General features: G+C 40.1%; 1 protein-coding gene across 9 annotated transcripts in view; it reads left to right on the top strand.

The window, feature by feature from the left end:
* The window catches only part of ENOX2 (ecto-NOX disulfide-thiol exchanger 2), a 266,724-nt gene that overhangs the window by 133,474 nt on the left and 107,123 nt on the right, over positions 1-26,127 (top strand). The gene's annotated exons all lie outside the window — the stretch shown is intronic.

The raw sequence follows: 26,127 nt of genomic DNA, 5'->3' as shown, positions 1-26,127 counted from the left end.
TGTAGTTTTTAAATTAATTCAGTAAACATTTGCTCTGATAATTAGACCTCATAGAGCTTCATGCTGAGGGTACAATTTCATTTGTGTATGCAATTTAAAAGTTTCTTAAGAGTATAGGTCAGCTTAAAAAAATGACTGTGGATATCACACTGATCATTTTTGCCCTCTCTAACCTACCCTCTCACCTCCATCCAAACTTTGAAGTTTTTTTTTTTTTGGTTTTTATTTTTACTTATTCTATTTTTTAACATCTTTATTGGAGTATAATTGCTTAACAATGGTGTGTTAGTTTCTGCTTTATAACAAAGTGAGTCATCTATACATATACATATATCCCCATATCTCCTCCCTCTTGTGTCTCCCTCCCATCCTCCCTATCCCACCCCTCTAGGTGGTCACTAAGCACCCAGCTGATCTCCCTGTGCTATGTGGCTGCTTCCCACTAGCTATCTATTTTACATTTGGTAGTGTATATATGTCCATGCCACTCTCTCACTTCGTCCCAGCTTACCCTTCCCACTCCCCATGCAAACTTTGAAGTTTAGACCCAGTGGGGAAGTTCTAAAGCATCAGAACTTCGAGGATAGCTCTGCAATTCTGAATTCTATCTCTCTGCACCCTGCCCTACCCACAACAGTCATACTCACACCATTTCTCACAACTGTTCTTTGAAAGGATCAGGGTGCTTTCACTTCCAGGAGAGCTCAGGAGTTATTTTTGCAAATTAGCAGCAGCCCAGTAATTCTATCTCCTTCCCTATGGAGCAGGTGTTCAAGTCATTCAGATTTCTTTGGCCACTCTTGGTTAGTTTTCTTCCACGACAACAATTTGTGGCCCTCTACAAACAATAAATGCTGAAGAGGGTGTGGGGAAAAGGGAACCCTCTTGCACTGTTGGTGGGAATGTAAATTGATACAGCCACTACGGAGAACAGTATGGAGGTTCTTTAAAAAACTAAAAATAGAACTACCATACGACCCAGCAATCCCACTACTGGGCATATACCCTGAGAAAACCATAATTCACAAAGAGTCATGTACCACAAGGTTCATTGCAGCTCTATTTACAATAGCCAGGACATGGAAGCAACCTAAATGTCCATCGACAGATGAATGGATAAAGAAGATGTGGCACATATATACAATGGAATATTACTCAGCCATAAATAGAAATGAAATTGAGTTATTTGTAGTGAGGTGGATGGACCTAGAATCTGTCATACAGAGTGAAGTAAGTCAGAAAGAGAAAAACAAATACCGTATGCTAACACATATATATGGAATCTAAAAAAAAAAAATGGTCATGAAGAACCTAGGGGCAAGACAGGAATAAAGACACAGACCTACTAGAGAATGGGCTTGAGGATACGGAGAGGGGGAAGGGTTAGCTGGGACAAAGTGAGAGAGTGGCATGGACATATATACACTACCAAATGTAAAATAGATAGCTAGTGGGAAGCAGCCGCATAGCACAGAGAGATCAGCTGGGTGCTTTGTGACCACCTAGAGGGGCGGGATAGGGAGGGTGGGAGGGAGGGAGACACAGGAGGGAAGAGATATGGGGATATATGTATATGTATAACTGATTCACTTTGTTATAAAGCAGAAACTAACACACCATTGTAAAGCAATTATACTCCAATAAAGATGTTAAACAAACAAACAAAAAAATTGAAAGAGAGCTGTTTTTGACTTGGTGACCTCTTCACCCTTTCCTCTCTGGCCATCTTAAAGCTTGGACAAATAATTCATCCACAATAGGTTTTTTTTAAATTTTATTTTATTTATACAGCAGATTCTTATTAGTTATCTATTTTATACATATTAGTCATATATGTCAATCCCAGTCTCCCAATTCATCCCACCAGTTTGTGTCTCCATACAAATTTTAAGATTTTTTGCTCTAGCTCTGTAAAAAAATGCCATTGATAATTTGATAGGGATTGCGTTGAATCTGTATATTGCTTTGGGTAGAATAGTCATTTTCACATTATTGATTCTTCCAATCCAAGAACATGGTATATCTCTCCATCTGTTTGTGTCATCTTTGATTTCTTTCATCATTGTCTTATTGTTTTCTGCATACAGGTCTTTTGTCTCCTTAGGTAGGTTTATTCCTAGGTATTTTATTCTTTTTGTTGCAATGGTAAATGGGAGCCTTTCCTTAATTTCTCTTTCAGATTTTTCATCATTAGTGTATAGGAATGCAAGAGATTTCTGTGCATTAATTTTGTATCCTGCTACTTTACCAAATTCATTGATTAGCTCTAGTAGTTTTCTGGTAGCATCTTTAGGATTCTCTATGTATAGTATCATGTTATCTGCAAACAGTGACATCTTTACCTCTTCTTTTCCAATTTGTATTCCTTTTATTTCTTTTTCTTCTCCAATTTCTGTGACTAGGACTTCCAAAACTATGTTGAATAATAGTGGCGAGAGTGGACATCCTTGTATTTTTCCTGACCTTCGAGGAAATGATTTCAGTTGTTCACCATTGAGAATGATGTTTTTTGTGGGATTATCATATATGGACTTTATTATGTTGAGGTAGATTCCCTCTATGCCCACTTTCTGGAGCATTTTTATTGTAAATGGGTGTTGAATTTGTCAAAAGCTTTTTCTGCATCTATTGAGATGATCATATGGTTTTTCTCCTTCAATTTGTTAATATGGTGTGTCACACTGATTGATTTGCATATATTGAAGAATCCTTGCATCTCTGGGATAAATCCCACTTGATCGTGGTGTATGATCCTTTTAATGTGTTGTTGGATTCTGTTTGCTAGTATTTTGTTGAGGATTTTCGCATCTATATTCAGCAGTGATATTGGTCTGTAATTTTCTTTTTTTGTAGTATCTTTGTCTGGTTTTGGTATCAGGGTGATGGTGGCCTCGTAGAATGAATTTGGGTGTGTTCCTTCCTCTGCAATTTTTTGGAAGAGTTTGAGAAGGATGGGTATTAGCTCTTCTCTAAATGTTTGGCAGAATTCACCTGTGAAGACATCTGGTCCTGAACTTTCGTTTGTTGGAAGATTTTTAATCACAGTTTCAATTTCATTACTTGTGATTGGTCTGTTCATATTTTCTATCTCTTCCTGGTTCAGTCTTGGAATGTTATACCTTTCTAAGAATTTGTCCATTTCTTCCAGGTTGTCCATTTTATTGGCATACAGTTGCTTGTAGTAGTCTCTTATGATGCTTTATATTTCTGCAGTGTCCATTGTAACTTCTCCTTTTTCATTTCTAATTTTATTGATTTGAGTCCTCTTCCTCTTTTTCTTGATGAGTCTGGCTAAAAGTTTATCAATTTTGCTTATCTACTCAAAGAACCAGCTTTTAGTTTTATTGATCTTTGCTATTGTTTTCTTTGATTCTATTTCATTTATTTTTGCTCTGATCTTTATGATTTCTTTCCTTGTACTAACTTTGGGTTTTGTTTGTTCTTCTTTCTCTAGTTCCTTTAGGTGTAAGGTTAGATTGTTTATTTGATTTTTCTTGTTTCTTGAGGTAGGATTCTATTGCTATAAACTTCCCACGTAGAACTGCTTTTGCTGCATCCCATAGGTTTTGGATCATCGTGTCTTTGTTTTTATTTGTCTCTAGGTAATTTTTGATTTCCTCTTTGATTTCTTCAATGATCTCTTGGTTATTTAGTAATGTATTGTTTAGTGTTTGTGTTTTTTATGTTTTTTTATGTTTTTTTCCCTGTAATTTGTTTCTAATGTCATAGTGTTATGGTTGGAAAAGATGCTTGATATGATTTCAATTTTCTTAAATTTACCAGGTCTTGATTTGTGACCCAAGATGTGGTCTATCCTGGAGAACGTTCTGTGTGCACTTGAGACAAAAGTGTAATCTGCTACTTTTAGATGGAATGTCCTATAAATATCAATTAAATCTATCTGGTCTATTGTGTCATTTAAAGCCTGTGTTTCCTTATTAATTTTATGTCTGGATGATCTGTCCATTGGTGTAAATGAGGTGTTAAAATCCCCCACTATCATTGTGTTACTGTCGATTTCCTCTTTTATAGCTGTTAGCATTTGCCTTATATATTGAGGTGCTCCTATGTTTGGTTCATGTATATTTATAATTGTTATATCTTCTTCTTGGATTGATCCCTTGATCATTATGTAGTGTCCTTCCTTGTCTCTTGTAACATTCTTTATTTTAAAGTCTATTTTATCTCATATGAGTATTGCTACTCCAGCTTTCTTTTGATTTCCATTTGCATGGAATATCTTTTTCCATCCCCTCACTTTCAGTCTGTATGGGTCCCTAGGTCTGAAGTGGGTCTCTTGTAGACAGCATATATATGGGTGCTGTTTTTCTATCCATTCAGCCAGCCTGTGTATTTTGGTTGGAGCATTTAATCCATTAACATTTAAGGTAATTACCAATATGTATGTTCCTATTACCATTTTCTTGATTGTTTTGGGTTTGTTTTTGTAGGTCCTTTTCTTTTCTTTTGTTTCCCACTTAGAGAAGTTCCTTTAGCATTTGTTGTTGAGCTGATTTGGTGTTTCTGAATTCTGCTAGCTTTTGCTTGTCTGTAAAGCTTTTGATTTCTCTGTTGAATCTGAATGAGATCCTTGCCGGGTAGAGTAATCTTAGTTGTCGGTTCTTCCCTTTCATCACTTTAAATGTATCGTGCCACTCCCTTCTTGGCTTGTAGAGTTTCTGCTGAGAAATGAACTGTTAACCTTATGGGAGTTCTCTTTTATGTTATTTGTCATTTTTCCCTTGCTGCTTTTAATAATTTTTCTTTGTCTTTAATTTTTTGTCAATTTGATTACTATGTGTCACGGCGTGTTTCTCCTTGGGTTTATCCTGCCTGGGACTTTCTGCACTTCCTGGACTTGGGTGGCTATTTCCTTTCCCATGCTAGGGAAGTTTTCGACTATAATCTCTTCAAATATTTTCTCGGGTCCTTTCACTCTCTCTTCTCCTTCTGGGACTCCTATAATGCGAATGTTGGTTCATTTAATGTTGTCCCAGAGGTCTCTTAGGCTGTCTTCATTTCTTTTCATTCTTGTTTTCTTTATTCTGTTCTGCAGCAGTGAATTCCACCATTCTGTCTTCCAGGTCACTTATCCGTTCTTCTGCCTCACTTATTCTGCTATTGATTCCTTCTAGTGTAGTTTTCATTTCAGTTATATTGTTCATCTGTGTTTGTTTGTTCTTTAATTCTTCTAGGTATTTGTTCTTTAATTCTTCTATGTCTTTGTTAAACATTTCTTGCATCTTTTCGATCTTTGCCTCCATTCTTTTTCTGAAGTCCTGGATCATCTTTACTATCATTATTCTGAATTCTTTTCCTGGAAGGTTGCCTATCTCCACTTCATTTAGTTGTTTTTCTGGGGTTTTATCTTGTTCCTTCATTTGTTACATAGTCCTCTGCCTTTTCATTTTGTCTGTCTTACTGTGAATGTGGTTTTTGTTCCACAGGCTGCAGGATTGTAGTTCTTCTTGCTTCTGCTGTCTGCCCTCTTATGGATGAGGCTATCTAAGAGGCTTGTGCATGCTTCCTGATGGGAGACACTGGTGGTGGGTAGAGCTGGGTGTTGGTCTGGTGGGCAGAGCTCAGTAAAACTTTAGTCCCTTGGTCTGCTCATGGGTGGGGCTGAGTTCCCTTCCTGTTGGTTGTTTGGCCTGAGGCGACCCAGCCACTGGAGCCTATAGGCCCTTTGGTTGGGCTAATGGCAGACCTCAGTAGGGCTCACGCCAAGGAGTACTTCCCAGAACTTCTGCTGCTAGTGTCCTTGTCCCCATGGTGTGCCACAGCCACCCCCTGCCTCTGCAGGAGACCCTCCATCTCTAGCAGGTAGGTCTGGTTCTGTCTCCCATGGGGTCACTGCTCCTTCCCCCTGGGTCCTGATGCACACACTACTTTGTATGTGCCCTCCAAAGTGGAGTCTCTGTTTCCCCCAAACCTGCTGAAGTCCTGCAATCAAATCCTGCTAGCCTTCAAAGTCTGATTCTCTGGGAATTCCTCCTCCCGTTGCCAGACCCCCAGGTTGGGAACTGACATGGGGCTCAGAACCTTCCCTCCAGTGGGTGGACTTATGTGATATAAGTGTTCTCCAGTTTGTGAGTCACCCACCCAGCAGTTATGGGATTTGATTTTATTGTGATTGCACCCCTCCTACCATCTCATTGCACCTTATCCTTTGTCTTTGGATGTGGAGTATATTTTTTGGTGAGTTCCAGTGTCTTCCTGTCGATGATTGTTCAGCAGTTAGTTGTGATTCCGGTGCTCTCACAAGAGGGAGTGAGTGCACGTCCTTCTACTCCGCCATCTTGAACCAATCTCCTTCATGACAGGTAATTTTTTTTACTGCCTATCTAGCTTTGCTGCAGAAAAGGTGAATGTGTAGGAACTAAACAGGATGGGCCCTGGAAATATTTTGTGTAAATTATATGGATCTGCCCCCCAAGGTCAATATTCCTTATTACATGACCTTGTTCTTTCACCTGTATAGCTTGGACAAAATGCATTCTATATGACTGCAGGGGTGAAGAGCATGAGTTTGTGAGGGAGCAAGCATGTGTATGAATGAGCACAGGCATGCTAAAGCTGGCAAGATTAAGGGAGCAGGGACAAGACAGGTGTTAAGGATAGATGAATGTTGCTACATACCTACAGGGAATTTGCCATTTTCATTCCAAACAAATCTTGAAGACAAAGAAAATAGAAGAGTGGGTAAATCAGATTTGTGCCTCTAAAGGTGAAGATTCATTTACCACAGTGCAGGGTACATTATGCCAAGATATTTGGAAGTAATGCCTTTTGCATGAATAAATATGCTTTGTGCTTCCACAGTTTTCATCTTTTTCAGAGGGTAACCATTGCCAATTGATTTGCCTAGCTAATAAGTTAGAAATTTTATGCCACGGGCTGTTTTCTCAGGTCTGAAGTCAATTTGCTGATTGGTGTTCTTGGTTTTCCCCCATAGGCCCCTACCCCCAGCTCTCCATCCCGAAAATGGGAACAATAGGCCAAATTATATTCATTGAACACAGTTTTAAGCATGAGATCCACTCAGTCTGGAGAAAGTATTAATGAGCTTGCCAATAGTCAAGTTACAAACCCAAAATTACAGAAATGTAAAACACTAGTATACACTAATACAGTTCTCCTTCAGAAGCTACACAGGACAAGGAGCTTCAAAGAGGAAATCAAGGTTGAACAGTGTTTGAGAGTCCCTCAGTGTGGGAGATGACTTTGCCACAAATTGCATCCAAAGAAAGTACACTATCCACGGACAGTATTCTGAGGCAAAGTACAACATCCATGGACAGTATTCCTAGGGAAGGTAGAACATGCATAGACAGCATTCCCAAGAAAGATACCATATCCATGAACACCATTCCCAGGAAAAGTACAGCATCCACAGATAGTAATTTGAAGCAAAGTGCACATCCCTATTGAAAAGTGTGGCACTCTAGCTAATAAGGGATCCAAGTCCTCATCTCTTTGTGGAAATGTCAACTACCCCAACTGTCTGATATGGGCAGCATTGGAGAAAGAATGAGAATGAAAGTTGTTCCTGAATTTATGTTTTCTGTTTTGATCCTGTGAGAGGTAAATAAGTCAATGAGAAAGCAGAGGTTTGCAGCTATCAGATTGGATTTAGAAATGTTTGAAAATCAACAGTTTATCCTCATGGCTTTTTTTATTTCCTTGGTAACTTACAGATGTGACAAACTTTTGAGAATGAAAATTGTGTCATGGAGCCTGATACAGACATGACCCCATGTGCTTTGTACTCAGAGACACATGGAATTCTAGAACCGTAGAACCATAAATGATCTTAGAGGTATAGCTTCATTTTTTAGATAAGGAAACTGCCTAAAGAGTAGACCTGCTGTTTAGATGTTTATATAACAATTTCAGTGACAACAATTGCAATAATAATAACAATAGAAGTAATAATAGCTAACATTTTTTGAGTTCCTACTATGCCAGGCACTATTCTAAGACCTTTACATGGATTACTAATTTATTCCTCATAACAACCCTCTGACATCATTTATTATCATAAGCTCCATTTTATAGACAAAGAAAGTGAGACACAGAGAGGTTTAATGACATTGTTCCTCTAATGCCTCTAAAGATTTCCTTATTATAGGGGCTTGGATGGTAAGATTACCAAACTAGATTGTCAGGCAAAAATCAAGTGGTTGTTCTGATGTAATACATTCTGCTGAATTCTGGATTGCTCTATGTTTCAGTGAAAATATAATTTTCAAGGAAAATCTGTTCCGGTCTATATTTTATGTGGTCTGTTCCTTAACTCCTGTTCCAATTATAATAGTTTCTTAACTTCCTTGACTTCTGGAAGCTTACTTAAGATATAAGACCAGTGAAGGGTTGACAAGACATGCTTTGAGTACATAGATTTTGTTGTATTTTTCAATAATGAACAAATAAGTAACAATGCTGAAAGCCATCACAGTTAGTGTATACTTGTGTTTTAAAGTTACCCAGTTGACATATTAGACTTATATTTCAGAAAGTCAGTATAATCCATGCATTTTTGTCAAGCCAGAGACTGAAAGTCTTTTCTCTGAGATGCATGTGTTCAACTGGTAGAGGATGGGAAGAGATTTACAGTTCAGCTTTTATAAAAGACTAGTGTCATTAACATCAATCTCCATAGCAGTTTCAAAGGAGAGGCAGAGAAGAACAGGTAGATGGCCAGGGAGAGATAGACAGATAGTTGGACAGAGGCAGGATGGGCAGATAAGGAAGGGCAGATGAAGAAAAAGAGACAGAGACAGGCAGATGGAAAAAAAGAGAGACAGAGGGAAACACAGATAGATAAAGGGATAGAGATCAACGACAAATAAAGAAAATGGAAGCGTATCAAGAGAGATGGGCAGATAGACACAGAGAGGCAGACAGGAGGAGAGGCAGACAAATTGGAAGACAAGATAGGGAGCCAGAAAAAGAAAGGAAAGAGGACGAAAGATAGCAGTGAGGAACAGGGAGAGAGAGATGGAGACAGACTGAAGCAAATGGAAAAGACAGAATAAGGGAGAGAGTCTAAAAGAGAGAGAGAGAGAAAGGGGTACAGAGATAAAGAGAGACTCAGTAACAGAGAGAGCTAAAGAACTAGAGGAAGCCAGAAAGTGAGACCAAAACTGATGGAGGAAGAGAGTCACAAAGAAAAAAGAGAGAATGAAATGGACACAGAGAGAGAAAGGAAGAGAGTCACTCTCATTAAAGAAAGAGAGAGCCTAAGAGTCTGACACAATACTGGGGCAGAGGAGTTGTAGAGAGAAGGGGAAGCAGAGCTAGAGACAGGAAGACAGAGAGAAGCAGAGAGAACATACAGAGTGAGTGAAGGAGAAGGAGCAATAGGCAGAGAGAGAAGAGAGGGAGGTGCACACAGAGCCAGAGCCAGACCAACATAGAGAGTAAAAGACACTACAAGAGACAGAAAAACAAAAAAGCAGACAGAAAGGTAGTGAGAGAGAGAGAAACAAATAGAGAGACAGAGAAACAGTCGGTCAGACAGTTATGTTGGAGAAGCAGGAGAGAGAGATAGTGAGCAAGAGATGGGGAGTTAAATGGAGAGACGGAATGAGAGACAGACTCAGAGGCTGACAGGCAGAGAGATAGAAAGGTGGAGAGAAACAAACAAGGAGAGAGAAACAGAAAGAGACCAAAAGAAACTGGTGCAGAGAGATGGAGAGGCAGATCCAGAAAGAGAAAAACAGTCAGGAGAGCTAGAAAGAACATGCCAGAGTCAGAGATACAGAGAGACTGATTGAGAGACATACTGGGACACACACACACGCAGGGAGACAGAGACAGAGGTAAAGGCCAACACAGAGAGAGAGATACGGAGGGACAGAGACACACCAGAAGAGACAGGGAAAGAGAGAGTGATCAACCAACTGACAGAGAGACAAACCGACAGAGATCAGAAAGACACGGAGCCAGATGAAAAGTGGAGAGAAAGAGAGAAAGTGAGCCAACTAAATGCACAGATAGAGAGACAGTTAGACAGACTGAGAGATGGCTGGGGGGAGAGAAAAATAGTGAGAAAGGAGTCAGTGACAGATATGGGGACTGACAGGAAGACAGAGCTCCAGAGAGAAACTGAAAAAGAGAGAGAAGGGGGAGAAAGGGAGAGGAAACAGAGAGGGAGGGGGAGGGAGGGGGAGAAAGAACAAACAAATAGAGACATGACAGAGACACACTGATACGAAAAGACCAATAGGAAAGTAAGTAGTCAGAAACGAGCAATTGGACAGAAAGTCTCAATCTGTCAGAAGGAAACAGAGGGAAATAAAAAGAGAGAAAAAGAGATGGATGTTAACTAGACTTATTGCAGTAATCGTTTCACAATATATACAAATATTGAATCATTATGTCATATGCCTGAAACAAATTTAATGTTATATGTCAATTATTTCTCAATTGTAGAAGTATGAAAATCAAAAGAGAGAAAGAGAAAGAAACAGAAAAACAGACTGGGAGGAAAGATTTGCAAAATTTGCAAACCAGATATCTGGTAAGGGTGTAGCATGCAAAACATATAAAGAATTCTTACAACTCAACAACAAAAAGACAACTCAATCAAAAAATGGGTTAAGGACTTGAACAGACATTTCTCCAAAGAAGATATACAAATGGCCACTAAGTATGTGAAAGGAAACTCAACATCATTAGTCATTAGGGAAATGCAAATCCAAACTACAAGACACCACTTCTCATCCACTAGGGTGGCTGGAATCTAAGAAACAGAAAATATCAACTGTTTTTGAAGATGTGGGAAATTGGGACCCTCCTAGTCCCACTTGCTGATAAGGATGTAAAATGGTTCAGCTGCTGTGGAAGTTTGGCGGTTCCTCAAAAATCTAAACATAGAATTACCATTGATCTAATATTATAATTTTACTCTTAAGTACATACCCAAGTATATATCCTAAGTATATACTCCAAGTATATATACCCAAGAGAACTGAAAATAGGTACTCAAATATATATATGTGCATGCATGTTCATAACAGCAATATTCACAATAATCAACAGGTAGAAACAGCCCAAATGTCCATCAGTACATGAATGGATAAACAAATTGTGATATATCTCTACAATGGAATATTATTCAGCCATAAAAAAGAAATAAAATAGGACTTCCAGTGTCCAGTTCTGCATCTAAGGAGCTTGGAATTCGACACTCAGTCCTAACAACAAATTAGATGTTTATAGCAGTTTTATTCATAGTTGCCATAACTGGGAAGCAACGACAATGTCCTTCATTAGGTGAACGGATAAATAAACTGTGGTACATCCAGACAGTGGAATATTATTCAGCACCAAAAAGAAATGAGCTATCAAGCCATGAAAAGACATGGAGGAATCTTACATGCATATTACTAAGTGAAAGAAGCAAATCAGAAAAGGCTACATACTGAGTGATGCCAACTATATGACTTTCTGGAAAAGGCAGAACTATGGGGATAGTAAAAAAGATCAGTGGTTGCCAGGGGTTGGGAGGGAGAGATGAATAGGCAGAGCACAGAGATTTTTACGGCAGTGAAAACACTCTGTATGATACCATAATGTTGGAAACATGTCATTCTACATTTCTCCAAACCTATAGAATGTACAACACCAAGAGTGAACCCTAATGTAAACTGTGGACTTTGGATGATTATAATGTGTCAATGTAGGGTCATCAATTGTACCAAATTTTACCACTCTGGTTATACAATTCTGATGGGGGATGTTGATAATGGGGGAAGCTATATGTGTATGAGGGCAGGGACTATATGGAAGTCTCTGTATCTTCCTATCATTTTTGCTATGAACCTTAAACTTCTCTAAATAAATTAAGTTTCAATAAAAGAAAAGGGAAAAAAGAAGGGGAAAAAATAAATGAAATACTGATACATGCTACAATGTGGATGAACCTAGAAAACATTATGCTAAATGTAAAAAGCCAGACTCACAATTTCACAGATTATATGATTCCATTTACATGTAATATCCAGAATAAGAAATCTGTAGAGACAGAAAGCAGATTGGTGGTTGCCAGGGCCTAGGGAGGGGGAAATGGGGAGTGACTGCTTAATGAGTACTGGCTCTCCTTTTGGGGTGATGCAAATATTTGGGGACTAGATAGAGGTGGTGGTTGTACAACATTATGAATGTGTTAAATGCTACTGAACTGTTTACTTTAAAATGGTTAATTTTTATGTTATGTGAATCTCACCTCAATAAAAAGAGGGAGAGAAGGAGACAGAGAGAGAAGAAAAAAATGAGACTAAGAAAGAGAGAAGTAGACAAAGAGAAAGACAGACACAGACAATGATAGACAAGGTGACAGAAAGAGAGATGGAAGATAGCCTGAGAGAGAATCAGGCAGACAGACAGACTGCTAGAGGGAAAGGTAAACACAGACAGACAGTCAGATAACAGATAGATACACAGACAGGCAGGCAGGCAGAGAGAGGGAGACGGAGAGATGGAGTGAGATAATGGCAGAAACAGAGGAGCACAAATAGAGTCTAAAGACAGGGAGATAAAGAGTACAGGTAGACACAGGAGAGGAGAATGCAGACAGAGGACTAATGTGAGGAGATACACAACATAGGACACAGGAAGAGGGAAACAGACACGGAGAGAAGGAGAGAGATAAAAGAAAACTAATAGAGACAGAGAGAAAGAATAGACCAAGAGACAGACCATAAGACAGAAAGACAGACTATTGGGAAGGGAGAGAGAGTAACAGACAAGCAGAGATAGAGAAGAGACTGACAGAGACAGACAGGCAGAGAGACAGACAGAGGGAGACTGACAGAGACAGTCTGTGATAGACCAAAAGACAAGAAATACAGAAGCTGAGAGAGAAACAGCAAGACAGAGAGACCTACGGAGAGAGAAACAGCAGCAAAAAGAGGCAGAGAGTCAGATACAGAGGGAGGAAGAGAGAGAAAGAAAAGAGAGAAAAACAGTCAGCTTGACAAAGAGACAGACAGAAGTTCAAACTGATATAAATACATGCAAACCATCAAAGAAACAAGCAGACAGAAGCAGACTAATGGAGAGACAGGCTGACAGATTGCATAGATAGCCAGAGCACAGACAGACAGACAGGTATGGAAAGAAACTGACAAAGAGAAGCAAAAAGAGACATATACAGAGATAGAATGACAAAGAATTGACAGAGACAGAGAAACAGAGACAAAGAAGCAAATGAACAGAAAGAAAGAGGCACAGAGTGGCAGAGAGACTGACAAAGGGACAGGAAGGCAGCCATACAGCACCACAGTCACACCAAAAGACAGACAGACAGACTGAGAACCAGATATGAGCGATGAAACAGAGACATATTCAAACAAAGAGAGAAAAAGAATAGAAAGAGATGGTCAGGGGTCATTGGTAAGAGACAGACAGAGACAGAATAGAAGGCAGGCAGGCAAAACCAGAAATAGACCAATCAAGAGGCAAAGTGAGATGCAGACAGACACAGGGAGGGAGGGATGAGAGAGTGAGAGAAGAGAGAGAGATTGAGAAAGAATGCAGGATGGAGACCGACAGTCAGAGCTGCAGGCCAACAAAGACATATCAACAGACAGACAGAACCTGAGAGAGAGAGATATACAGAGACAGGAAGCAAGAAGGTAGACAGAGAGCATCAAGACAGACAAGGGTAGACAGGAAGAGAGAAAGAGACATGGACAGACTGGGAGACTAACAGAGAAACAGGGAGACAGAGACAGAACCAAAAAACAGAAAAACAGACATCTGACAAAGAGACAGACAAAAATATGGGCAGAAAAGCAAATTGCAGAATACACAGAGGCACCCTTTCATGCCTCACCCCAACTCTCCCCACCATCACCACCACATATGCCCTTCATTGTTTAGCCTTACATAGAGGACAACGGGGAGGAATTTTCACAAGGTGCCTGCAACATGGTAGAGATTTGTGGGAAGGTTCAAATCATGCTGGGAAGGAGATGGAGTCTGAACTTCTCTGCCTTTTGGAAACATCCCAGGGCCCATGTGCTATTAGGTAGGAGAATACTTGTCCCATGTCAATACTGTGAGCACTTGTTCTTTGTCAATACTGTAGGGTTTGGGTTGTTGTTAACTTTTTTTTTTTAAGCAAACACATGCAGTCTCTCAGAAGTCCATTGTTTGCAGATTTCCCATCATGCTTCCTTCCTCCCTGGAGGAAAATGTTTTGTTTCTTTGATAAAGCAAACTTATCACTTTTCTCTATTACAGTTTTCTATTGAGTGTCTTGTTTTCGTAGTTTAGAATTCATATAGCTCTCAGGCAAGTTTCTCTAAGATGTTTCTATTTAATATTCAGCTGCAGCTCCAAAGAGTTTAACATTATTTTCGTTTTTCTAAATGAAAAATCTAGGGGAAACTTCTCTTCTTCCTATAAGCATTTCACCTTAAGTGTCTTCAAGGGACTTCTGGCTTTTTCTTCATTATGACTGGCATCTGATATTTGCTGCCCCCAACTATATAAACAATGTGCAGATAAATAAGATGGGCTCCATAGGTGGCCTTTTTGTCGCTACCAAATCTCAGGTGATTTTAGTCAGCCCAGTTCCTGCCCAGGAGAAACTTATGAGCTAGATGCTAAGAACCAGCTTAGCCTTCCTCCTAGAACCACTGGACATTTGCCACTTGACCTGAGGGAACTAGAGAGTGAGAGGGTGTCTGCATGGTTTGTGCTTTGCTAAGATGGAGTACAGGGGACAGAAGTGGTCTGGTCTCCTGGAAAGTCCCCCAGCCTGCTTTGTGGAGGCCACTCACGCTATAGAGAGATGAACAGCAAAGTCAGTCCTCCAGAGCATCAGGCACCTAACATTTGCAGGAGAAAAATCACACAGCATGTGATTTAAGATCTAAGTTGGAATGCTGTCTACTGGAACTGTATCCACACTTACCTGGAAAAAAAAGATATCTTTTTTCTTCTCACTCTTTATGTAATTACTGGATTTTTAGAATTAGGCAGGCAGTCCTTAAGTCCCACTTATAATCAAGGAAATGAAGGAAGAGTGGCAATATAGTATAGTAAATACTGTAGCCTAGTAAGTAGGGAGTTTAGGGTCAAAGACAAGCAGTGAGACAAAGAGGTTAGGCCTCAGGCTAACCTGGGCTCTGTGTATCCTGTGTTACATTCAGCAAATGTTTGACCTCTCTGTGCTTCATGAAAAATGGGGGAGACTATCGTCTCGACTTATAGGGTGGTTGTGAAGAAATAAATGAGATAATGTAAGTAAGGAGTAATGTGCTTCCCACAGTATCTGGCACATAATAGATGCTTAATATGTTAGTTCTTATTATTAGCTCAGAAAGAAGTGACTCAATAGAATTATGGCCTCTTGATTCCCGGTCCAGTTTCCTTTGAAAACTGGGATGTATGGAGTACCCACCAGATGTGTAGTAATGTATTTAATATGCACTCTGCCTTTGCAGCACCAGCAGTGCCCTTTGTTGTTGTTATTCTGAATTTTCACAACTTTGGGAGAAACAAGAGCCTAATGAGCATTTTCCTCTAACTACATCACTTCACATTTGCTTCTAATCTTTGGTCATTGTCTGCAGGCCTTCTTAAATAGAGGCTACAGCCTGAGTTAGAATCTGAATTGTCCACAGGCCTCCACATGTTGAATAAATACATCTGTCCAAAGACAGTGAAGATTCCAAACTCTATCAGAGCCACTTCCCCAAACTGGGGACTTGGTAGATCTGAGTAATACTCCAAGTCTGGTACACATTGCTGCAAATCTCTATTACTGGAAGACACGTAGGATGGGGAACCATTCGTCTGCTTGTTGAGCCTAATTGCAGTGTGCAAAGAGCTTGATCAGCAGAGAAGCTCTTTGAAAAGCCCTGCTTCAGGGGCACCAGGCCCACAGCTCGGAGCTGCTTTGTGTCTTAAAACAGGTCATCTCTATATAGTATCTGGAGTCACTCGAGGGGTTAAACTCCAAAGTAAATTCATGGAGATAGTGATCGATATTCTGCTGAAATCAGGGGGCACTTGGGCTCCTTTTATCTGCATGGACTATTAAAAAATTGAACATAGGAATTAAATTCTGATAATAAGTTGAAGCTCTTGGTATTAAGCCAGGAATTGATTCCAATTTCCTTTATGTTTCAGCCTTTTTCATTTGAAAGGCCATTGCCTATATAAATAGGTTTAGGGGAATTCAAACTTTCTGCTAAGTGCTAATTGCTGTCTTAGGTGTATTGGAAAAAAAATAGAAACTTGGTAGACTTGTCTCCTGTCTGCTAGGAGAGTACAATCTAAGACCACATGTAACTTACAAGGGCTTCATTTAGAATAATTGTTTAAGTTGTGATTCACGGATATTTTTCATAACTTGACTTCCCTGCCTCCCTGGCCAAGGAAAATGCCTCAAATCCCCCTTCCACCCAAACTTAAAAGCTTGAGTTTGATGGTACACTAGCTGCCGTCATCAAACAACTTCGATCAACCCCATGGCACCAGTCTCCTTCATATTCCTGTTAATATATGAGTGGGAGATAAGCATGTATAGCACTCTTGTTATATTTTCATTGTCACCAGCCTATGTCACACTTGAATAGCCTTTTAGCTGGCCTCCTAGCCTCCAGATGTTTACCCATCTCTGGCTTGCACACAGCTGTCCCACTGTGATGAAGAGAGAAGACCCTCATAGGGGCCCGCATTCTGGCTGTGCCAGTGCCTGCCCCTCATGGACACAACCATCCAGCTTGGTTTGGGACTGGGGATAAGGGGCAAAATGTAATCATCTTCCCCATTCTTCCTTGAATAGACCCTAGTCTCGCTTTTAAATTCCTCATCTGCTAGTTGGATTTCTTCGTGCTGGGAGACCAGCTTAATTGTTCTTTCCCTTGTGGTAGGCAGTTTTGGCAATGGGAAATCCTTCTTGGAGGGAAATGTGGATCTCAGATTCATATCAAGTTGGAGATGATGGCGGGGATGTTTAAAAGCACTGCTAATTAAGGCAGGAATAAATCTGGCCTCTGGTAGACACCAAGCACTGGTTTGCAGCTGTTATATTACTATCCTCAGCACCTAAAACAAGGAGGACATCTTAACTAAAACATAAGAGAAGACAAAAAGCAAGGTCCCAATATAGAGAAAGATGAGGCTGTGAGTTTATGAGAACTCTTGTACTGGCAGTGAAGCAGTTACACTTTAGTCCACTAGGGAAATAAAGCCATGTCAGACGACGGATGTGGCTCAAATTCATGATTTTGTAATTGTTCCTGGAGTGTCCTGCCTGGATGGGAAAAATGGTGAGTACAAACAGTGTCTGCTGGCAAGCCCGTTGACTCTCATTAATGGGAAGCTTAAGAGGAATGTGTAAGCTGGGAAATGCACTGGCCTTTCACCAACTGCTTGAATTGTCACAGTACCAATTTCTCTTCACACCACTGACGCCTTCTCGGAAGTGAGAACTTGTGATCTGTTTGATTCAGGGGTTATAATTCATCATAGGCTGTGGAGAACAAATGACAGGTTCTGAAAAGGGGCTTAAAGTTGGAGCTGACCAACCAAATCTTCTTTCCTGGCAGTCTTTAGTACTTCATTGCCATCTTTTGTCTCTACTCTTTAAATCCTTACTTAAGAACCAGATGAACTCAGGACTTTCTCTAAACTTAATGCATTTAGAATAATGCAGGAGGGAGGATGAGCATTAAGCTCCATCAAATAGATGACTACCTTTGCAACAGTAGATCTTAGACTGATCAGGAAATTCACTGCACTGCTTTAGAACCTTCATTAATGGCACCTTTCAACTGGGAGCTCACCCGTGGAGGGAACTCGGTCCTTCTTCTTCCTCTGGAGCTTCATACAGTAGCCACTGCAGCGTTCTGCATATAGTGGATAAGCAATAAGTGATATCACATGGACTGTTTGGTCTTTCATGTTTCTCATCTCTCAGCAATTTAGAATCTAGATTGCAGAAAATAGAGGAGCACATTTTACTATAACTTCTTCCTCCAATAGTTCAAGTGCATTCTTCTTATCTTTAAATCAAGCCTATAGAACTGGCCAGGAGTCCCCAAATTTCTCCCCATCTGTGCTAAAGTACCAAGCTTTCTGTTTTGTTTTTTTTTAATTAATTTATTTATTTATTTATTTTTGGCTGTGTTGGGTCTTCGTTGCTGCGCACGGGCTTTTCTCTAGTTGCGGTGAGCGGGGGCTACTCTTCGTTGCGGTGCATGGGCTCCTCATTGCGGTGGCCTCTCCCGCTGCGGAGCACTGGGCTCTAGGCTCGCGGGCTTCAGTAGTTGTGGCACGAGGGCTCAGTAGTTGTGGCTCGCGGGCTCTAGAACACAGGCTCAGTAGTTGTGGTGCACGGGCTTAGTTGCTCCGTGGCATGTGGAATCTTCCTGGACCATGGCTCGAACCCATGTTCCCTGCATTGGCAGGCGGATTCTTAACCACTGCGCCACCAGGGAGGTCCCCAAGCTTTCTGTTTTAATGTAAATTTTTTTCAAGGCAGGGATCATGTGAATCTAGATGTTGGATGTTATAGTTGTTTATCAATGATAGCCATTACCATTTGTGCTATACTTTACACTTTTTAAGAGCTCTGAATTAACAGAGGAAAGAAAAGGGAAGGAAGATACTGATTTAGCATAGTAGACAATATGAAGTCAAAAATACTTGGGTTCAAATCCTGGCACTGCCATATCCTAACTGTGTGATCATGGATTATTTGCTTCTCTTTGAGACTCTGTTTCCTCAGCTTTAAAACAGAAGTAATATCTCCGTTCCAACTTTGTCAGATTGTTGCAAAGATTAAATAAGGTAATACACTGAAATCCTCTAGCACAGTGATGGACACAAAGTCGAAGTTAGGGGTCTATAAATTATTATTATGTCTGTGCTCCACAAAGACAGAGCAAGAGAATCATCCTGTGATGCAGTAATTGAGAGGGAATCCTTTTGAAATTTATATTTTCTAAATTTTTCTCAGTGTCTGTTTTTGAAAGCGTGACGTATATTTTAATTCCTGCCCATCATAAATGCAGCACATCATATTTTCTCACTTTATTGCATGGGCTTAATTAATAGATTGAGTATTTTTAGGATTCCAAATTATTTGAAGCTTCCACATATCCAGCTGGTATCTTTCTCCTTAAACCCTGGTAGGTATATGATTTTTTTTAATGTATATGAGTGTATGTGTGTGTGTTCATATACACACAGACACATAGCAACAATCTTATGAAGAATCCAAAATGCTATATTTGGACCACCAGATTATAATGTTTAATGTTATAAAGTTGAAAACAGGTAAAGTAGAAATTTTACTGAGTCTTAGATTAGACAAAGCCTCACACAGTCATCTAATTCAACTCCTATTCCCTACCCTACCACCTCAATACAGAATCACATATGACACATTCCTGACAGGCATTCATCTAGCTTGTGTTTAAATATTCCAAATGATATTAAGATCACTGCTTTAAAATGCAGCCAGTCCCTTCTCCATGGACCTCATGGGTTCTTGTGGGGATCCCATGAGATGACATGTCAGCGGTAGACCATAGTGCTGGGTACCTAAAGGTTAACTATTATTATCACTTTGTAGTGGGACCACTCTAATTATTACAAATGTTTTTCTTGTATCAAACCTTAAGCTGCTATGGTCCTCTAAATATTTGAATACAGCTCAATGCTCTCAAGTTTTCTCCTCACTAAGCTAAATATTCTAGTTACTTCAAAATGCACCTCATAAGAGATGGTTTGGTTTCCAAACACTTCACCCCAGTCGCTTCCCTGTGGTGATATTTCAGTATTGCTCTTATTACCTGCCCATCACAGCAGAACACAGCGGCCAGAGCAGAAAACAGTGTGTCTGTTATTTCTCAGCCTCTAGAGTCCACTTAATTAGGCTTCTATTAATACAGCCTGAGTTACATCTGCTTTTCTGGGAGCTACTTCATATTGTTATCTCATATTCAAGTTGGAAACTAATCCCCTAGATCTTTGTAATGTGAGTTACAGTGAAGTCATATTTCCTCCATTCTGTTCTTCTATGGCTACCCTCTATTTTTTCCTATGTTACATTCCACTTTCATAATTCTGGATTTGTCATTCCAGCCACTTTTCCTCACATAAATAAAGATAGATATAATAACAAAGCCAGGAAATAGTGACATTTCACTGTCTTCTCGCTCAGAATATTCTCAGCAATTTATTAGTCCAAGTGCTGGTTTTCACCATCACCTTAGCACCACTCTGATCCTTCATGAAAGCCATAGTAAATCACGTGGTCTGATTCTTTCTTGTTTCCCAGAGCTTTCAGCCTCTGCTCAGTTCTGTCCTATCTTCAGGAGAGATCACATTCTATTCTAGCTTGTCAAGACAATATAGAGTAGTGGCTGGCAGTATAGTGTATGAGAAAGAGCATGAGCTTTAATAGCAGACAGATTCAGGTTTAAATACTAACAATGCCACTTACTAGCTGTGTAGCTTTGGACAAGCTACTTAAAACATCTCTGAGCCTTAGTTTTCTGTGGCTTTAAGATTTTAACAGGATAGCTTCTATACAGTAGTGCCTAGAAGATACTCAATAAATGGTGGTGACAACTGTTTTTGAAACTCAGTTCTATAATCAAGTATGTTTACTCCCAAGCTTTATCTTATCTACAGTTGTAACAAGCAAGCCTGTTATAACTTCATCAAAAAATCATATATTAAAATATTGAACAGGACATGGGCAAGTAGAGAGCCCTGTAGCAACTATTAGAGGCCTCCTTCCAAACTGTTATCAATCCATTCATCACTACTCTTTGAGTACAACTCTTCAACCAGCTAGGAATACAGCTATAACTAAATTATCATCTGATCCATATTTATTCATCTTTTTTATAAGGTAACTCTGAAGGATTTGCTGTAAAGCTGTCATTCTAGTATCCTTTTCAAAGAAAAAAATATCTTTACTTAACCAGACATGTTCTCACACTGGAGTCTCTGGTCACCACTTACTTTCTTAAGTGCTTATACATCATCTGTTTAATAAACCATTCTTTTACAATGATAGCCAACAAGCTCAGCAAGCTGTCATTTAAGAAAATTTGTTTCCCCTCCCTTTGAGAAAGAAAGGGGAGAAAAGCATAAGAAAGATGGTCCATGTGGTCATAAGGGTAGCTTCTCAAGCTTTCTTTTACTTCAAAGGCAACACTGCAGTACACCCTGGACCAAGGAAAATTATATATGATTATGTGAAAGCACTTAACTTGGCATAGGTTTCTGGGGGGAGGAGGCAGTGGTTAGAGCTATCTGGAATCAAAAGGCTAATTTTCTTTATCAGAAACAAAGCTAGTTTGACTCTCTTGAGTTCCTCATGTTTAAATATTACATTGTTCTCTGTCTCTCCCTCTCTATCTCCCTTTAATTAGTGTATCCATCTGTTTTCCTGGTACTAAGGGGAGGCTCATTGGTTGGTAATTACAGCTATGTCCCTGGGCTCCTATTTTGCAAATGTGCTCCACATTCATGACCTTCCAGGCTCAGGTAACAGTTGCTCTTTTCTGGGATTCTATTGCTTATCTTTGTTGGCACCTGTTATTTCCTCCTGCTTCACTCAAGCCAGGAATTTACTTCCCTAGAGTTTCTCAGACTACTCCTCAGTGAATCTGACCCTTTGCTTAGATGTCCCTGACCCCTTATTAGAAAGTAATTATAACCCAGGGCCTCCAGGACAAAATTAGGATCCAAAATTCCCTTCTATCAGAAAGTATATGAGGGATGGCAACTGTGCCCAGCATACCATACCTTTAAGAAATGCTCATTAGAAAAAATGAGAAGAGTCCAGAGTGTCAAATGGATGAGTGAATGGAGGTAAGGATGAGCAGTCTGCAAGCTTGAACACTTTTGCCAGCAGTTGGCTGAGTGCCCTTGCACTGATTCCTCTGGCTCCTTCTCCTTAGTCAGAAGGCATATGTATTCCTCTCAGGGCAATCTTCTCAAACCAACCATGAAGCTCCTGCAGGATCTGATCTTAACTTTCCTATTCAGTACCATCTCCTACTCTGTCCCCACTACCATGGTCATCATGGTTTTTAAATCAAAATTTGAATAAAAAATTAAAACAAGTGTTTGGACCAAAAACGCTTTTTAATTTATCCATATTGCAGCCCCATCTTACAGAGAAGGAAACTAAGCTCCAAGAGGTTAATTAATTAACCCAAGGTAATACAGCAAGTAAGCGGTAATTCTGGAACTCAGATCCAAGTCTGACTCCAGAGCTAAAGCTCTTAACCATCATTGTGTCTACCTTTGATGCCATTTTTTTTAAGTCTTTTTTTTTTTTTTTTGGCTGTGTTGTTTCTGTGCGAGGGCTTTCTCTAGTTGCGGCAAGCGGGGGCCACTCTTCATCGCGGTGCGTGGGCCTCTCACTATCGTGGCCTCTCTTGTTGTGGATCACAGGCTCCAGACGCGCAGGCTCAGTAAGTTGTGGCTCACGGGCCTAGTTGCTCCGCGGCATGTGGGATATTCCCAGACCAGGGCTCGAACCCGTGTCCCCTGCATCGGCAGGCAGATTCTCAACCGCTGCGCCACCAGGGAAGCCCCCTTCGATGCCATTTTATTCATGAGTGGATAGAATGCTGTGAAAGGCAGACAACCCTCTGCCTGAACACTTAGGATGAACTGTAGCTTTACCAGACACTCCCGCACTGCTCTCCACTCAGATCAGTATTCTCACAGATGTCCAATCTCATGTATGCCTGCCCCTTTGGTTTAGCTCATGCTGTTCCCTTCCCACACCTTTCACTTGAGCTTTAACCTCTTCCTCCTCTCTGCCGATGAAATTGTACCCATCGTTTAAATTCCATTTGTTCCAAGAAGGCTTTCCTCACCAACTTCTCCCCTCCCATGCCCCTATGGCACTTGTTGCAACTCCAACACTTAGCACTTTATTATACACTATTTAGTGTTTATGACTCTCTTTGAAGTCAGAAATCATGTTTTATATTTTTGTGTATCTCCATATCACCTTGCACAGGGTCAGTTTTATAGATGTTCAATAAATATTTGCTTTGACTCTAGTAGATATATAATAATCAATCGAATTCATTGTGTAATATGTATAGAATATTTTCTGAGAGAGTTCTCCTAGCCACTCTTCCCATTATGAGAAATTAAACCTATGCCACAAGTCTTCAAACGAGTATAAAAATACTTTGCAATATCTAGACACAGTACTAAAATCTCTTATCTTTAACTTGCACTCCTGACAACACCTAAATTAGTATAACGGGACAGTTGAAAAGTGTACTGGTGAATTAACTGAACCAGTCAAGATGTGGGTTCTACTGTCATCTCTGACACTTATTATGAGACCTGGGACATGTCCTTAACTTCTCTGAGCCCTAGTTTCCTTATCTAGTAAATGGGGATAATAATACCTATTTTCCCCACCTTAGTGGGTTGTTAGGAAAATGTAAATGAGAAAATAAATTGATTGGCATGTGTTGTAAAACGTAAAGCATTATGCAGAACTGGGCTTAGAATATTATATTTTCTAAACATTTTTAATTATCTGGGAAAGAGAGCCACAGTTATCAATTATTTAGAAGTAATTCCATTACTTCCTGTGGAAAGGACTCTAGCTTAGTCCTCAAAGCAAGTATTAGACTTGGCACAGGGTTTCTGTGAGTTGGCCAGGATTCCTTCAGTGATAGAATCATATGTTCCTGATCTGAAAATTGACCACTGTGGGCACAAAGAGGAAACCACTTTGTTTTCACTAGGTAATAGGGCAGCTCTCTCTGGCTGCACAGTTGGGGCCTTTTGTAATAGTACTTGCTTGCTGTGCTGCCCTTGGGGTGAGTTAATGAACCACTAGAGAGCTGCTCTGAATTAAAAAGGTCATACCTGACATGAGCCATTTCAGCACAAACATCCTGTTCTTTTCCCCTCTTCAAGGGGGAGATTTTATTTAAGACCATCTGTGATTTAATGAAAACTTAAATTGTGTGGATGGCAGAATGGCCCTTGCAAATAAATGTCAGGAGAAAAAACCCACCAGGAATTACAGGATCATAAAATGTGAGAGGTGAAAGACCCTTTAGGGATTATGGAGTCCAACCACCTCATCTCACAGGTGAGGAAACTAACATCCAGAAAAAGGAAGTGACTTATTCAAGATCACACAGTAAACTTAGTGACAGAGCTGACACTAGAAGTCAAGTTTCTCCCAAGTCTTCATAATTCTTGTTCACCGTACTTTCCTCTACATCCGTTCATTTAAGTTAGACTTTAGCAACTTTTTAAGAAGTGGTAGCAATTTTAGTGTCATTCTCTAAATTGGAAAAGCTGCCTCTAGTCTACTAGCCAGGAACAGCTGGAATGTCCCATCCCCATTTATTTAGAATCGGGCACTTACTGTTTTTAGGGAAATCATTTTCCACACCTTAAATTTTCTGTCATCTCCACAGAGGAGTCAAGCAACTATTTCACATCTACATACTACACAGTATTTCTAAGTTGTTTAAATCTAAAGGAAAATGAACAGGCACCATCTTCGTGAGTAGCTGGGTGGCATGGTGGGATAGAACATCAGAGTAAACTGAAAGAGTGAATTTAATTTCAATATAATTGACAGGGACCTTGAACAAGTCACTTAACCTGCCTCTGTCAAATGGAAACCACAGTACTAGCAACACGGCTGTGTTCCCTCTCTGGTCTGCCCTTTTGCCCTTAGATCGCATTTCAACCAACACCTTGACTCCAACCCCCACTTCCTTCCGAACCTTCGAAACACTGTCCATCAAATTTTCTTGGTTCTCTTGAAGACCTTTTCCTGCTTCCCCTTCCCTTTACCCACCTTAGCCAACTGGCCACTCTTCTGAGTGTTGTGATGGGGCTCCACAAGTGCCCTGGGCTCTACCTACATGTGCTGAGATTCTATCATTAATATTTGATGCTATATGTCAGATTCTCCCAGATTAGGAATTCAGGACATCTAGCTCTGCTGTAACCCCGAATCCTGAGTATCTTGCTCTGGCTCCCTGGATCCTGTACCTAATACATTCTATTCTTAGGTGACTTCCTTTGAGTGGCCAGACCATTAAGTGTGATTGAATAATACTTTAGATAACAGGATTGGGGTGATCTGAAAGCTCTGTAATTTGGAAGCATTTCGTGTGTGTGTGTGTGTGTGTGTGTGTGTGTGCGTGTGTGTGCGTGTGAGCAATAATTTAATCCCTCTTACTTTTTTTTTTATCCCTCTTACTCTGAGAAGAAAAGATAAAAAATATTCTTTACAGATAGGATATGTCAAGTAAACTGCTTTAAGAATCCGCAGCGCTGATTGTAACTTAAGGCAAAGGCAAATACGTGAACTAAATCCACACAGTTAACCTAGTTCCACTGCTCTTCTGGGAATCAGGGTGCTGTCTGTGACCAGGAGTGGCTGCCCTTCTTCAGCTAAAACTTCCTTTTTTCCCCCATGTGTATTTTGCTTCAGCTATATAAGTCTTTTAAACTCCTAAATTAGGACATTGTTGAACATTTTAAGACTCCTTAAAAGCTCTCCTGGTGACAGACTATAGTAATCCATCTCCTCAGAAAACTGCTTTATGGAGTGTGTTAATACTGGTGAGCTATAGGAAGCACTGATTCTTTTGGGCTTTCTAGTTCTAGCTAAAGTCACTCACTTGGTTGTTGTGAATTCTTCAACCCTTTGAGTCACTTATGGGACTTCTGTAGCCATGGCTTTATCTGTGGCAGATCTAAGGTTCACTTTGGTGGGCAGGGTGGCCCTATATAAAGCATATCCCAAGTATGGAGTAGGAAAATTCTCAAACCAAGTAGCAAAAAATAGTAAGTTCCAGTGATGTCTCCAAGCCATTTTGGCCTCAATTTTGGAGAGCAGCAACTAGTAGTATAACCTGCATTGACCCAGAAGAACAGAGGAAACAAGATTAATTCTCAAGGCACATGGGACCTGAGCCTCCTCTATTCAGCACTCTAGAGCAGGGTTCAGTAAACTCTAGCCTGTAGGTGAAATCTGGCCCATTGCCTGTTTCTATAAATAAAATTTTATTGGAACATAGCCATGCCAATTGTTTACATATTGTCTCTGACTGCTTTAGACTACAGGTG

The sequence above is a fragment of the Balaenoptera acutorostrata genome, chromosome X (genome assembly GCF_949987535.1).
Source record: "Balaenoptera acutorostrata chromosome X, mBalAcu1.1, whole genome shotgun sequence".
In the NCBI taxonomy this organism is placed as follows: Eukaryota; Metazoa; Chordata; class Mammalia; order Artiodactyla; family Balaenopteridae; genus Balaenoptera; species Balaenoptera acutorostrata.
Note: the sequence above shows the minus strand (reverse complement) of the source record. Positions and strands in the feature narration are given on the sequence as shown.